The 14,986-nt window shown below is 45.4% G+C and overlaps 1 pseudogene; it reads right to left on the bottom strand.

Annotated features, from left to right (window-relative positions):
• Positions 1 to 4,029: 4,029 nt before the first annotated feature.
• Positions 4,030 to 5,173, bottom strand: LOC145525294 (olfactory receptor 5J3-like; annotated as a pseudogene).
• Positions 5,174 to 14,986: the final 9,813 nt, after the last annotated feature.

The raw sequence follows: 14,986 nt of genomic DNA on the forward strand, positions 1-14,986 counted from the left end.
TCCTGCACTCAGCCCTCTGCCTTGTCTTCCCCCCATGCTTCTTCAGATTCTCACCAAGTTTCTGGGGAACCTGTCTACTTAGCCTGTGACCTGGTTGCCTAGGGCTTTGAGGCAACCTTCGTTTAGCAACTGGTGAAGTTAGGAGGCAGAGTCTGTGATTACAGGGCGATGAGGAGGGGTTGGGACCCCTCTCTCGCTTCCCTGGTCCCCTGTGCCTCCTGGGCTCAAAGGGAAATCAGTATTCAAAGAAAACTTTCTCGTTAAGCAAATGGCTTATTTTCATGAAACGATTGCAGTCCCTAACCTCCTGAGTCGGAGACGGTAGGAGACTGGCTGGAGCATGCTCTATTTTTAGGTTATGTGATGGTTAATGTTATGCGTCAGTTTGGCCGAGCGAAAGGACGCCTCGAGAGCTCATAAAACGTTTCTGGGCATCTGTGAAGGGTTTCTGGAAGAGATCAGCATTATAATTGGGGACCGAGTAAAGAAGATGACCCTCACCAGTGTGGGTGGGCATCAGCCAGTCATTTGAGGGCCTGACTAGACCAAAAGGGTCAAGAAGGGGCGACTTGGCTGTTCTGGTTGAAGCTGGGAGTTCTGCTCTCAGACAGTGCTCTTCCTGGCTCCCGAGCCTTCCGATTCCCACCCCAACTTTCAGCGGTGGCCCCCTGGGTTTTAGGCTTTTGGATTCAGACTGAATTACAGCACTGCCTTCTCCTACTTCTCCAGCTTGCAGATGGCAGATTGTGGATCTCAGCTTTCATACTTGCATGAGCCAACTCTTATAATAAATCTCCACTTTTATCTCTCTGTATATATCCTGTTGGTTCTGCTTCTCTGGAGAAGCCTATACAGTATGTTAAGAAAAATGATCTCATAAAGTCGGGAGATGATTACAACATGATTACTAGACATTGATCAGTAGGTTCACCCGTGGATTAACTAGTTTTTTAGGAAAACACTTCACTTTGGCATCTGGGAATTTACAGGTGGACGTTTTGTCTGGTAGAGGTGCGGTCTCTTCGGCTTCTTCACAGGGCTCAAGCCCAGCTCTGTGGCCCTCAATGCAACCCGCCTAAATTTGCCCTTTCCCCTCCCTATTAGAACCTAAAATGGTCAGTTTGTTTTTTCCCATTTCCTCATTTATATCATCCACATTCCTGATCCCATGCTTTTCTTCCTGTCCCTGAATGAGTCATAAACTGAAGTAATTCAGTGGATTAAGGAACTCGGACTGAGAGGTGAGCAGGCAAAGCCCAAAACACGTTTATAGCCCTTCTCCTGCCACTTCCAACTCCCCAGGAATGTTCGCAGGAATGTGGGGCACTCCCACAGTGGACCGGGGTTCAAGCTGATTTTATTTGAATCCTCCAAAGATACGGAGCCTCAGTTGAATCTGGGTTTCACAATAAAGTGCAACTCCTTTTCTTTCTCTTAAATCAGTAAGACTGATGTCTGTTTCAATAAAAGAAGTTCAGTTCAGTCACTCAGTCATGTCTGACTCTTTGCGACCCCATGAATTGCAGCACGCCAGGACTCTCTGTCCATCACCAACTCCCGGAGTCTACCCAAACCCATGTCCATCGAGTCAGTGATGCCATCCAACCATCTCATCCTCTGTCATCCCCTTCTCCTCCCGCCCCCAATCCTACCCAGCATTAGGGTCTTTTCCAATGAGTCAACCCTTCACATGAGGTGGCCAAAGTATTGGAGTTTCAGCTTCAACATCAGACCTACCAATGAACACCCAGGATTGATCTCTTTTAGGATGGATTGATTGGATCTCCTTGCAGTCCAAGGGACTCTCAAGAGTCTTCTCCAACACCACAGTTCAAAAGCATCAATTCTGCGGCGCTCAGCTTTCTTCACTGTCCAACTCTCACAACCATACATGACCACTGGAAAACCATAGCCTTGACTAGATGGACTTTTGTTGGCAAAGTAATGTCTCTGCTTTTAAATACGCTATCTAGGTTGGCCATAACCTTCCTTCCAAGGAGTAAGCGTCTTTTAATTTCATGGCTGCAGTCACCATCAGCAGTGATTTTGGAGCCCCAAAAAATAAAGTCTGACACTGTTTCCACTGTTTCCCCATCTATTTCCCATGAAGTGATGGGACCAGATGCCATGATCTTAGTTTTCTGAACGTTGAGCTTTAAGCCAACTTTTTCACTCTCTTCTTTCACCTTCATCAAGAGGTTCTTTAGTTCTTCTTCCCTTTCTGCCATAAGGGTGGTGTCATCCGCATATCTGAGGTTATTGATATTTCTCCTGGCAATCTTGATTCCAGCTTGTGTTTCTTCTTCTTTTTTTTTTTTTTATAAATTTATTTATTTTAGTTGGGGGCTAATTACTTTACAATATTGTAATAGTTTTTGCCATACATTGACATGAATCAGCCATGGGTTTACATGTGTTCCCCTTCCTGGACCCCCCACCCACCTCCCTCCCCATCCCATCCCTCTGGGTCATCCCATTGCCCCGGCCCTGAGCCGTTGTCTCATGCATCGAACATGGAATGGTGTTCTCTTTCACATATGATAATATACATGTTTCAATGCTATTCTCCCAGAACGTCCCACCCTCACCTTCTCCCTCAGAGTCCATAAAATTGTTCTATGCATCTGTGTCTCTTATTCTGTCTCGCATATAGGGTTATCGTTACCATCTTTCAAATTCCATATATTGTGTTTCTTCTAGCCCAGCATGTCTCATGATGTACTCTGCATATAAGTTTAATAAGCAGGGTGACAATATACAGCCTTGACGTACTCCTTTTCCTATTTGGAACCAGTCTGTTGTTCCATGTCCAGTTCGAACTGTTGCTTCCTGACCTGCATACAGGTTTCTCAAGAGACAGGTCAGACGGTCTGGTATTCCCATCTCTTTCAGAATTTTCCACAGTTTATTGCGATCCACACAGTCAAAGGCTTTGGCATAGTCAGTAAAGCAGAAATAGATGTTTCTCTGGAACTCTCTTGCTTTTTCGATGATCCAGCGGATGTTGGCAATTTGATCTCTGGTTCCTCTGCCTTTTCTAAAACCTTTTCTAAAAGGTTCCTCTGCCTTTTCTAAAAATAAAAGAAGGGTTTTGTCTAAAAACATATAGTTTCTGATTGAAAAAAGTTATATGGTCTTTCGGTCTTTAATGTTGCTTAATTGGTCATTTACATAGAAACGATAGCTCATTACTGCTTTAGGGCAGGTTTTAGTCCAAGGCTAACCAGAGATTCCTGTGCTGGGGCCTCCATTCTCGGCTGCACGGTCGGGTGACTACTCTCTTCCTTCTATAGTCGAACTCCACGTGGATTGTTGCTTCAGTCGTGTTTATTCAGAAGGGCGACGTGCCTTGTAGAGCCTTACGGGGACGGTCGCTCTGGTTGAAATATGTCGTTTGCACTGTTTGCCATTCTATGACCCTTTCTGTATTTGAGAACTCTCAAAACAGGAAGCAGATAGAGTCTAGCTCCCCCTTCCCCTCCCGGGGCCCTGTAAGATAGAAGGACGGAGGTAGGAGATGAGCATATGTGTGCTATCTATGCTGAATGTAGTTAATACATCAAGAGATACAGAATAGGCCAAGAAAGGCAGGGTTGTATTATTTTCCCTTCCAGGTTGAGTTCTTGGTTGTCAGAATACTTAGAGCTTTGGGACTTTGAAATGGTTAATATTCGTGATGTGTAAAACAGCATGATACATAACCGCATGGTCTTAATAACATGAATACGGATGCTTAGTTGTGAAAATGCACAAATGACGCCTAGAAGGACATGTCAGATGGTGAACCGCTTGTGATTACGAATGACTTTGTTTTTTGCTTCTTGTGCTTTTTGCTTTCCTATTATGCACATGTTAACTTTTAAGAAACAAATGTTGTTTTAAAAGCCTTAAAAAAAGAGATGTAGAATAGCTATGCTGCTAGACAGCTGAATGCTCCTGCTTAGGACCTGAGCCTCAAGGAAATGATGAAAGGTCTAGGATCAGCAGGAGATGACATGTGGTTGGATGCTGTAGAGGGTGGTGTGGTGGCTAGAACAGGTGGCTCTGTCCAGCAGCTGAGTGGTGCTGAAAGCTGAGGGCAGTAATGCCAGCCACAGCCGTGAACACACAGAGATGATGCTCCTTATGGGGGCATGCTACACAGATCACCCAGTGGCAGAGGCTCAGCTGTGTGATTAGGTTAAGAACCCTAAGCAGTACAGCAGCCTTGACATCTTTATTCCTTAGGCTGTAGGATGGGGATCACGATGGTGTAGAACACAGAGAGGACCTTGTTATAGGCTGAAACACTTTCTGGGTTGCATTGGACATACACAAGGAACACAGACCCGTAGAAAAGGCAGAGGGCAGTGAGGTGGAGGTGCAGGTAGAGAAGGCCTTGCACTGGGCCTCCAGGGACCTTATCCCACAGGTTGTGACCAGGATGTAGGCATAAGAGGCCAAGATGACTAGAGGGGACAGAGATTGTGGGGACAGTGACCAAGGTGGAAAAGATGAGCAAGATGACATTGGCCACAGTGGTGTCTGAGCAGGCCAGTTGGAGCACGGCGGGGATGTCACAGAGGTAATGGTCAATGACGTTTGGACAACAGGAGGGCCAGCTGAAGACATTGCCTATCTGCACTGCTGCAAAAAACATCCCCAAGCATAGGTGACCACCACCAGCTGGACACACAAACGCTTGGACATGATGCTGTGGTAGAGGGGAGGGTGGCAGATGGCCACAAATCGGTCACAGGCCATGATGGACAAGAGCACACGATTCCCGGAGCCATGGAGGGTCATGAGGGCCATCTGGACCACGCGGCCCTCGAAGGAGATGGACTGGTCAGCAGTGAGGAAGCTGATCAGCAGCCTGGGGGTGAACAAGGAGGAATTGCAGTTGTCAAGGAAGGAAGCACGCTCAGGCAAGGAGGAATTGCAGATGTCAAGAAAGGAAGCACGTTCAGGAGGCGGTACATGGGGGTGTGCAGGGTGTTGCTGGCTCGGATGACATCTATGAGGCCCAGGTTGCCCACAAGAGTCACCAAGTAGATCAGCAGGAAGGTGGCAGAGAGGAGCTGTTTTTGGTCTGCCTGGTCTGTGAGCCCCAGCAGGATGAATCTGGGCACTGTGGCGTGGTTCTGTCCCGAGGCCATTCCACTGGTGTGCTTCCCACGTGGCAAAGAAGAGAAACAAGTGTTAACTGTCTCATCCACGGGGTAGCCTTGAACATCTACTGTAACTGAGAAGTCACATCTCTCTCTGAGTGGCAGACTCCTCCGCAAAGCCCGCACCAGACCCGTGATGTCACAATCTTGATTGTGTGCTAAGCATTTCCTTCCCTCTTGGGAGAATGTCTAAATTCTTTATCCTGCCAGATGTCCTCTGTGAAACACATCCATGCTACCCTACTCTCAGTTTACCCTGTAGCAATTTTGAACAGCTTACTTCTACAAACAGACCATGTTATTTGCAAATGTCTGTCTTCACAAATTCTGCATTGTTTTCGAATGTCCTTGGGTCTGTCCACATCCAGCTTAGAGGTCTGCCCCTTCCTTTCTCCCCTGAATTTCACAGATACTCCTTTAGTTGAATTAATAATGCCACATTTTGACATAAATCAAGTCCAATTTTACTCATCCAATATTACTCAGCCATAAAAAAAGGATGAAATAATGCCATTTGCAGCAACATGGACTTCACGTTAAGTGAAGTAAGTCAGACAGAGAAAGAGAAATACCATATGATATTGCTTACATGTGGAATGATAAAAATGATACGTATGAACTTACAAAACAGAGATAGAGCCACAGATGTAGAAAACAGCCTTATGGTTACCAGGAGTAAAAGCGGAGGGGAGGCATAAATTGGGAATTTGAGACTGATGTTTACAGACTGCTGCTGCTGCTAAGTTGCTTCAGTTGTGCCCGACTCTTGTGCGACCCCATAGACGGCAGCCCACCAGGCTCCGCAGTCCCTGGGATTCTCCAGGCAAGAATACTGGAGTGGGGTGCCATTTCCTTCTCCAGTGCATGAAAGGGAAAAGTGAAAGTGAAGTTGCTCAGTCATATCTGACTCTTAGCAACCCCATGGACTGCAGCCTACCAGGCTCCTCCGTCCATGGAATTTTCCAGGCAAGAGGACTGGAGTGGGGTGCCATTGCCTTCTCCGGTTTACAGACTACTATATGTAAAATAGATCACTAATAAAGACCTGCTGTATAGCAGAAGGAACTCTATTCAATACTCTGCAATTGAGTAGAGTTACTCCTATATGGGAATACTCCTATATGGGAAAAGAATCTAAAAAAAAAGTGGGTATATGTATATTTGTATTCACTTTGCTGTATAACAGAAAACTAACACAACACTGTAAATTAACTGCATTGCAATAAAAATTTAAAAAGCCCATCCCTCTTTTTAGCTGGATTTCCTTACTCCTAGTGGGAGGAGAGTTCCTTAATATCTAAATAATTTGTTTCCCATCTATCACCTTGCCTCATGTCAATGAATGAGTATAAATTAGCCATCAGTTACATAAGAAAGTCTTCCCAGTTAGGTAATGGCAGCTCAGTCCTTTCCGTTGCTTTGGATAAACCCTTCTAGCCATTTTGGATCCTCCTTTTTTCTCAGCTCCTCATCAGATCCCTCAGAAATCATATCAGCTCTACCTTCAAAAGGGGTGCTTGCTTCCCGCCCTTTCTTTGGAGGCACCATCGTGTCTTGCTTGGTTTATTGCAGTCGCTCTTAGTTGGTGTCCCGTTGATTCTCTTCACACCTGAAAGTCAGAGCCATCACGATGGCCCTCCTTGCCCACGACTCCATGACTCTCTTCACCTCTCTCCTTTCCCGTCTCTCCCCACTCTCACCTGCTCTCGCTACACGTGTCTCCTTCCTCCTCTTAGGGCGTGCCGGGCTGGCTCAGGACCTCTGCATTAACTGGCCCCTGCCCTGGCTTTGCTTGAGTCGCTGCCACGTGCTCCTCTGTCCACTCCTCTGGGTCCTGGCTTGTGCGGCCCTCCCTAAGCATCCTATTTAGATGAAATCCTCTCCTACCCCAGCACTCGTTGTCTCTCTTCTCAGTTTGATTTTTTCCTTCATAGGGCTGATTTGCTTCTATCATGCTATGTATGCGTGACTTATTAATTGAGTTTATGATCTCTATCCTGACATTAGGCTGAAAGAACCACGGACCAGTCATTTTAATCAGTTCTGTTCACTGCTGTAGCTCCAGGGCCTGGCACACAGTTGGCCCTCAAGAAATAGTTGTTGAATTGGTGAATGGAAGCTATGAAGAAGATACAGGATCTCATTCAGGCAAACCAGGCTACAGTTACTACCCGGATGGGTGAGTCTGGAATTCCACATGCCCAAATCAGATGATCAACACTAGAGAATGTTTATGATAAGAATTGAGTAGGAAATCCATAACCTCAATCTGATCCTGAGAGAACATGAGACAAACCCAAATCGGGAGACATGATGCAAAATACTTGAACAGTACACCTCAAAATGTCAACAGCAAAAAAAGAAAACAAATGACTGAGAAACTGTCACAGATCGGAGAATGCTGAGAAAATCTAACAACTCAGTACAGTATGGGATCCTGGACTAGAGGCTGGAGCAACAACAGAAAGGGACATTAGTGGAGAAACTGATGATATTTAGGTAAAGCCTGTAACTTAGTTAACAGTTCTGTGCCAGCGTTAATTTCTTATTTGCAGTAGCTGTGTCCTGTTCCTGCAGAGAAAGATGGATGAAGGGTAGACAAGAACTCTCTGTACTTTGTTTATAACTCCTTTGTAAGTATAAATTTTTTCAAACTAAAATCTTGAAAAAAAGAGAATTAGGTAAGAGTGGACTTGAAAGTTGAGGCACAGGGCTGTGAAACTCAGTACTGGCTGGAAGCGGGGCCTCTGGCACCTTGTTGTTACAGCAGCAGAACCCTAGTACAGAAGGGGTTCAGCTGGTTGACCTGCAAGATGGGCTGCACCCTTCAGGAAGGAAGACCATGTGCTCCTTGTCCAGCTTGAAGTTTTAGCCCCAATCATTGAATCCACAACCCTCGTCTTGAATCTTGGTGATGGTGGTTTAGTTGCTAAGTCGTGTCCAGTTCTTGTGGCCCCATGGACTGTTGCTCGCCAGGCTCCTTTGTCCATGGAATTTTCCAGGCAAGAGTACTGGGGTGGGTTGCCATTTCCTTTTCCGGGAGATCTTCTTGACCCAAGGATTGAACTGATGTTTCCTGCATTGCAGGTGGATTCTTTACCACTGAGTTACCAGGGAAGTCCTGAATCTTGGACAATCATGCTTTTGTAACTCTAGTTACTGTGGGGCTTCAGGATGAGTCCTTTCATAGGGAAAAGACTGCATTGATAATTTTGTGTAAGATCTACTTATAAGATGATAGATTTTTGTAACAATTATGCTATTTGATGAACTTGAATACATATTTGAATATATCTTGTATTTGCATACTATTTAAGGTGCTTGAAACAATTAAAAGTATCTGCTTAATTTGACTTGAAAGATGGAGGATGATTAGCAAACTGAATTAACTAAATCTGTGTTTGATTAGACTGCTAAAATGCAGAAGAACAGTTTGACTTATCAAAAATAAACATTTTGATTTAGTAATTTTCAGAAGTTGTTTAAATGCTTATGAAGACACTTGAAGAGCTTGGGAAATCAGGTACATTAAACTGGTGACTGTAGTTTAAAAAATTAAGAGCATTTATGAATCATGTTTATAAATAGTGTTTAAACGTTTTAGGAGAATTTACTCTGTAGGTTTTGTGTGTGTGTGTGACTTGACTGCATTATTTAAGAGAATTTGACTGTAAACAGCACTGACATTATTTGGGAGAATTTGATGTGTTAGATTTTTGAGCAAAGGAAACATTAACCAAAGATCAAAGGTGATTGTTTTAAATTTTAACAAATATTGCTAGATATATGATTAAGTTTATAATATTTGGAAATTGCATTTAATGGCCTAAGAAAAGCTATGTCTTAAGTGTACAGCTTATGATATTATAATCAATTAACAAGCAGCTTTAGATAATCCTTTCCATGTACGAAAGATCTGGCGATCAAAAGAAGCTGCTTGTGATAGCACATTGCGGGAGGTCAAATACTTGTAGATTTCAATGTGTTCAGGAGGAGAAACAGGAAAGAGTCACAGGATTGCGAACCTCAATTCTCTGAGCAGTGGGGTTCTCGGAGTTCTCCCAGGACCTACCAGCTGTGGGTCTGGTTCCAGTTCTTCCACACTTGGTGACGTGATCCTGGCAAGTCACTTGGAGAAAGTTGGGTCCTATGTGCTCATCTGCAGAGTGCAAAGGACAACTCTTGGCTGGGTTTAGGGCATCACAGATGGTAAAGACGGAGGTACTTTGAAAAGAACGAGGTGCTTATAGTAATCCTGGGTGGTGGTGGAGGGAGGAAGGACTATTATGATGGAGGAAACAAATATTTGTCGAACGTCTGCTCTGGGCTGTTCTGCAGGCTGGGTGCCCCCCTCTACCCTGACCTCATCTGAGAGGTGAGTAACCAGCTTGAGGTCCCAAATGGAGGACCTCAGGTTTGACCCTGGATGACCTCAGAGAGAGGAACTGACAGCATCTCCTCCTCACTGGGCAGGAATCACAGTCTCAGGAAAGAAAGCAAATAACATAGGCTCGGAAATAACTTCATGAGAAGCGAGAGATGACATAGGGTAACTAGAGAAGAAGTGAAGTCCAATAATTAAGCTACCTAAGCCGGACACCTAACCTAGAGATAACTGGGAAGAGCAGAACACGTCCTAAGCATATTATGAGGTTCTTACAAGAAGACCTTTAAAAGGAAGTAATTGTTCTCCCACCTGAAGCTTCCAGACACAGACCCTAGCTCAGCCATCCAGGTATAAAATGATCTTAGACTCCCACCCTTCACCCAGCCTCCAGCCTCCAAGGATGACCGAGGTGTGCAGCATTTCTCCCACTTCCAGAGGACTCGATTGGCAGTTCCTGCCCTCAGTGGATGATCTCTTGGATCCCAAAAGGGAAATCAGGACCCCAAGAGCATCCAGGCTCTGAGGACACACCTTTCGGGGTCTCCCCAGCAATGACACAAGGCAAAGCTACTCTGATCCTTTTCCAAGAACTAACTCAGCTGGGGACTCACCAGGAAGCCACAAGAAAATGTTGAGTGAAACAACTTCATTGAATTTTGCGGTGGATGGAGGTACAGTGAGAACAATGGGATCACCTTTCAATTTTAATTTTGGTTTTGTTTTTGAATGGAAATAGATTTCTATGGTACAAAATTCAGAAGGGACTACGGTGGAAGTAAGTCCTCCCATCCTCTTGCTTATGAGTCTCCAGTCATTCACCTCTCTTCTTCAAATCTACCAGGCTCTTGTGGATTTTTCCATGGTTAGTCATTGCTTAGATGAGCACTATATGTGGGTATATATGCCTTTTATTTTAAAATATATGAATGGAGCAAGCCATGTCCATTGTTCTGAATCTTGTTTTTCTTTTTAAGCCACATATCTTGGAGATCTTTCCATGTTAGTAATTAAGGGCGGCCCACTTTCCCCCAAAGGTATATTATGAACGTTTCTTTTAAGAAATCTCTTGCTGAGGGATATTTAGGCTGTTGCTTCTCTTTTACTGTTAGCAATAGTACTTGTCTTAAAGCGCCTTTAGATTAAAGCAATTTGGAATCTAGAGTCATGAAGTGAAGTTGCTCAGTTGTATCAGACTCTTTGCAACCCCATGGACTGTAGCCCACCAGGCTCCTCTGTCCATGGGATTTTCCAGGCAAGAATACTGGAATGGGTTGCCATTTCCTCCTCCAGGAGATCTTCCCAACCCAGGGACTGAACCCAGGTCTCCTGCATTGTAGGCAGATGCTTTACCGTCTGAGCCACCAGGGAAGTCTGTGGTGAAGAGTCATGAAACTTGCAATAAAAATATTAGCGTGCAACCTCTGATTTGGTTACCATTCAGAGAGCTTCCAGTCTCACTGGGCTTTCCACCATTTCCTTTTTGGGGGGGAAGAAGTAAATTGGTGGTTCTCAGAGGGGCCTTGCTTGCCTTCCTCTTGCTTCACTTTCTTTCCCCTCCTGGCCAGATGGAGCAGATGTTCACAAAATGTGGTGGCTGATCTCCAGCATCTGGTCACCAAGGAGAGACTGCACACCTGCGCATCTCTGGGTTCTCCTTAGAAAGGAGGAGTCTGGCTCCTCCCAGCCCTCCAGCATTTTAACAAGATGCACAGTTGATTCCTGTTTTGGTTCAAGTCTGAGACACTCTGACTAGCAGCCTGAGTGAATTTAGCTCTTGTGCCAGTTGGCTGCTGGTGGAGAGGACAGAGATGCAGAGGCTCCCGGTCCCCCATTTGTAAGACTCTGTGTTGAGGCTGATCCAAAAAGGGACTGCACATTTGGTGGGAGCATCTGAAAGTGACTTGGGAGGGGAGTGCCGTGATTTGCTGGAGGGGAAACCCCCTGAGAACTAGACATTCTCCTAGTCTGAATGCGAAAGTGTCAAAGAGAAGCCTGCCCAGGGGAGGGTCTCCAGCCTTGCACAGGAGCGAACCTCACTGCCCCCCTTATTGGATTTTACGGTTCATATAAATGTCCAAAGAACAGAATCAGCACTTGAACTAGTTTTTTTTTTTTTAAATATATTTTTATATAAGTGAGTAGAAGAGAAGTATGTAACTTAAGAATCAAGGCTAAGGGCTACCTCACTGATGAGATGTCACTGGACCACGTATGGTTCTGAGACTTAGAGCTCAGGAGGATGTGCAGACTTTGAATATATCACGTGGAGAACCCAGCTCCACAGAGTCATGGGGGACATCTAAGTGGTCTAGAACAGCCGGGGGACAGAGAGACTCTATAGCGCTCTTCCCGCAGCCACCCTCATCCCTCAACTATTGCAAATGCACCACCAAATAGGTGAACTTTTCACTGCCTTTCTGAAGGGTTTCTTCAGTCCTTTACTGGAGCCTGAGGCTGTTGGCTTGCTCCTGGAAAGCGCTATTGCCTAGCAGTTAAGAACATGGGACTTGGGATTGGCCAGATCCGAATTTGAATCCCAGTGCCTACCCTTAGTCCTTTCGTGACCCGGCACAAGTGATTTAACCTCACTCAATTTTCCTTCTGCAGAGTGGCACCTACCACTAGGGTTGCCTTGAGGACTGAATAAGATGATGCATTTGAAGCCCTTGTCAGTGTCTTTGGCAGACGGTAAATACAGATGGTCCCTGACTTTCGATGATTCAACTGAAGTCTCTTGAACTTTATGATGATACAAGAGCAATACACATTCAGTAGAAACCATACTGTTAGTCTGAATTTTGATCTTTTCCAGCCCTCTCAACATGCTGTAAAAGCTACTTTCTCGTAGTTCTGAGTAGTGGCAGTGATTACAGAACAGCTGATATACTTACAGCCATCCTGGACCGAGACAGACATTCTGGTTTTTACTTTCAGTACAATATTCAATAAACTACATGAGCTACTCAACGCCCTATTAGAAAGCAGGCTCTGTGTTAGATGATTTTACTTAAATGTAGGCTGATGGAAGTGTTCTTAGCACCTCTGAGGTAGAGTGGCCTAAAGCTATGATGTTCAGTAGGTTGGGTGTATTAAATGCATTTCAACTAATGATATTTTCAACTTATGCTTGGTTCACTGGGACTAACCTTACTGTCAATCAAGGAAGATCTAGATTCAAGGCTTGTTATTAATTCTAAATGGGAGCTTGAGGGTAAGTGGGGAGACGGGAAGCCCAGGAGAAGAGGTGGGGGTTACCTGGGAGGGTCACCTGTGAGCTCACTGACCTGCGGGGAATCAGGGACCATCCCCCTAAGTCCATTCTGGCCGCCCCGGGCTGTGACCTTACCTCCCTGTGACATTGATGCGCCTGAGCGGCTCCAGGGGCTGGTGGCCTGTTGGATGCGTCCTCCTCTGAAGCCTTTGGATGAGGTCTTATTTGGCTTTCCCACCCGGGCCTGTGAGAACTGCCTCATTTTCGATTGTTCCAGGGGCTGAGCAGGAAGCCAGTGACTGGTGGTCCAGGACACCCAGAGAATGATGCCTAGAGACGGAGATACTATTGGAGCCTGAGATCTGGGAACCTCGGGGCCCAGAGCAGGGCTGACCCTCTTCACTCACTGAGTCTCTTCCCTGAGGGCCTCCACCCAGAGCTTAATGAGCGTGAACCTCCTGAGAGCGAGCTCAGACCAGAAACCCACCAGGGAGCACTCTCGGCGCCGTCTTCTGAGGGACCTGAGGCTGTTATTCCTGCTTGTTTCCTGAACAGCGGAGAGGTGGTTAGTGATCTTTTCCCTCTCTCTCGTAAGACAAACCTGAGACCCCAGTTCAGTTCAGTTCAGTTCAGTTCAGTTGCTCAGTCATGTCTGACTCTTTGCGACCCCATGGACCTCAGCACGCGAGGCCTCCCTGTCCATCACCAACTCCCGGAGTTTACTCAAACTCATGTCCATTGAGTCGGTGATGCCATCCAACTATCTCATCCTCTGTCCTTCTCCTCCTGCCCACAATCCTTCCCAGCATCAGCGTCTTTTCCAATGAGTCAGCTCTTCGCATGAGGTGGCCAAAGTATTGGAGTTTCAGCTTCAACATCAGTCCTTCCAATGAACACCCAGGACTAATCTCCTTTAGAATGGACTGGTTGGATCTCCTTGTACTCCAAGGGACTCTCAAGAGTCTTCTTTAAAACCACAGCTCAAAAGCATCAATTCTTCTGCACTCAGCTTTCTTTATAGTCCAACTCTCACATCCATACGTGACCACTGGAAAAACCATAACCCTGACTAGACGGACCTTTGTTGACAAAGCGATGTCTCTGCTTTTTAATATGCTGTCTAGGTTGGTCATATGGAAAGGCGATGGCACTCCACTAGAGTACTCTGCCTGGAAAATCCCATGGATGGAAGAGCCTGGTGGGCTGCAGTCCATGGGGTTGCGAAGAGTCGGACACGACTGAGCGACTTCACTTTCACTTTTCACCTTCATGCATTGGAGGAGGAAATGGCAACCCACTCCAGTGTTCTCGCCTAAAGAATCCTAGGGACGGGGGAGCCTGGTGGGCTGCCGTCTATGGGGTCACACACAGTCGGACATGACTGAAGCGACTTAGCAACTTAGCAGGTTGGTCATAACTTTCCTTCCAAGGAGTAAGTGTCTTTTATTTTCATGGCTGCTGTCACCATCTGCAGTGATTTTGGAGCCCAGAAAAATAAAGTCAGCCACTGTTTCCACTGTTTCCCTATCTATTTGCCACGAAGTGATGGGACCGGATGCCATGATCTTAGTTTTCTGAATGTTGAGCTTTAAGCCAACTTTTTCACTCTCCTCTTTCCCTTTCATCAAGAGGCTTTTTAGTTTTTCTTCACCTTCTGCCATAAGGGTGGTGTCATGTGCATATCTGAGGTTATTGATATTTCTCCTGGCAATCTTGATTCCAGCTTGTGCTTCCTCCAACCCAGCGTTTCTCATGATGTACTCTGCATATAAGCTAAATAAGCAGGGTGGCAATATATAGCCTTGATGTACTCCTTTTCCTATTTAGAATCAGTCTGTTGTTCCATGTCCAGTTCTAACTGTTGCTTCCTTACTTGCATACAGGTTTCTCAAGAGACAGGTCAGATGGTCTGGTATTCCCATCTCTTTCAGAATTTTCCACAGTTTATTGTGATCTACACAGTCAAAGGCTTTGGCATAGTCAGTAAAGCAGAAATAGATGTTTCTCTGGAACTCTCTTGCTTTTTCGATGATCCAGCGGCTGTTGGCAATTTGATCTCTGGTTCCTCTGCCTTTTCTAAAACCAGCTTGAACATATGGAAGTTCACGGTTCACATATTACTGAAGCCTGGCTTGGAGACCCCAGTAAGGCTCACTAACTTTTTTTTTGATCTCACAGCAAATCACCGGTAATAACAATTAACTGGTAAAATTTTGCAGTGGTTTTTTTCATCATTTT

This window comes from Giraffa tippelskirchi, chromosome 11 (assembly GCF_054371585.1).
Source record: "Giraffa tippelskirchi isolate mGirTip1 chromosome 11, T2T-mGirTip1v1.2.pri, whole genome shotgun sequence".
Taxonomy (NCBI): Eukaryota; Metazoa; Chordata; class Mammalia; order Artiodactyla; family Giraffidae; genus Giraffa; species Giraffa tippelskirchi.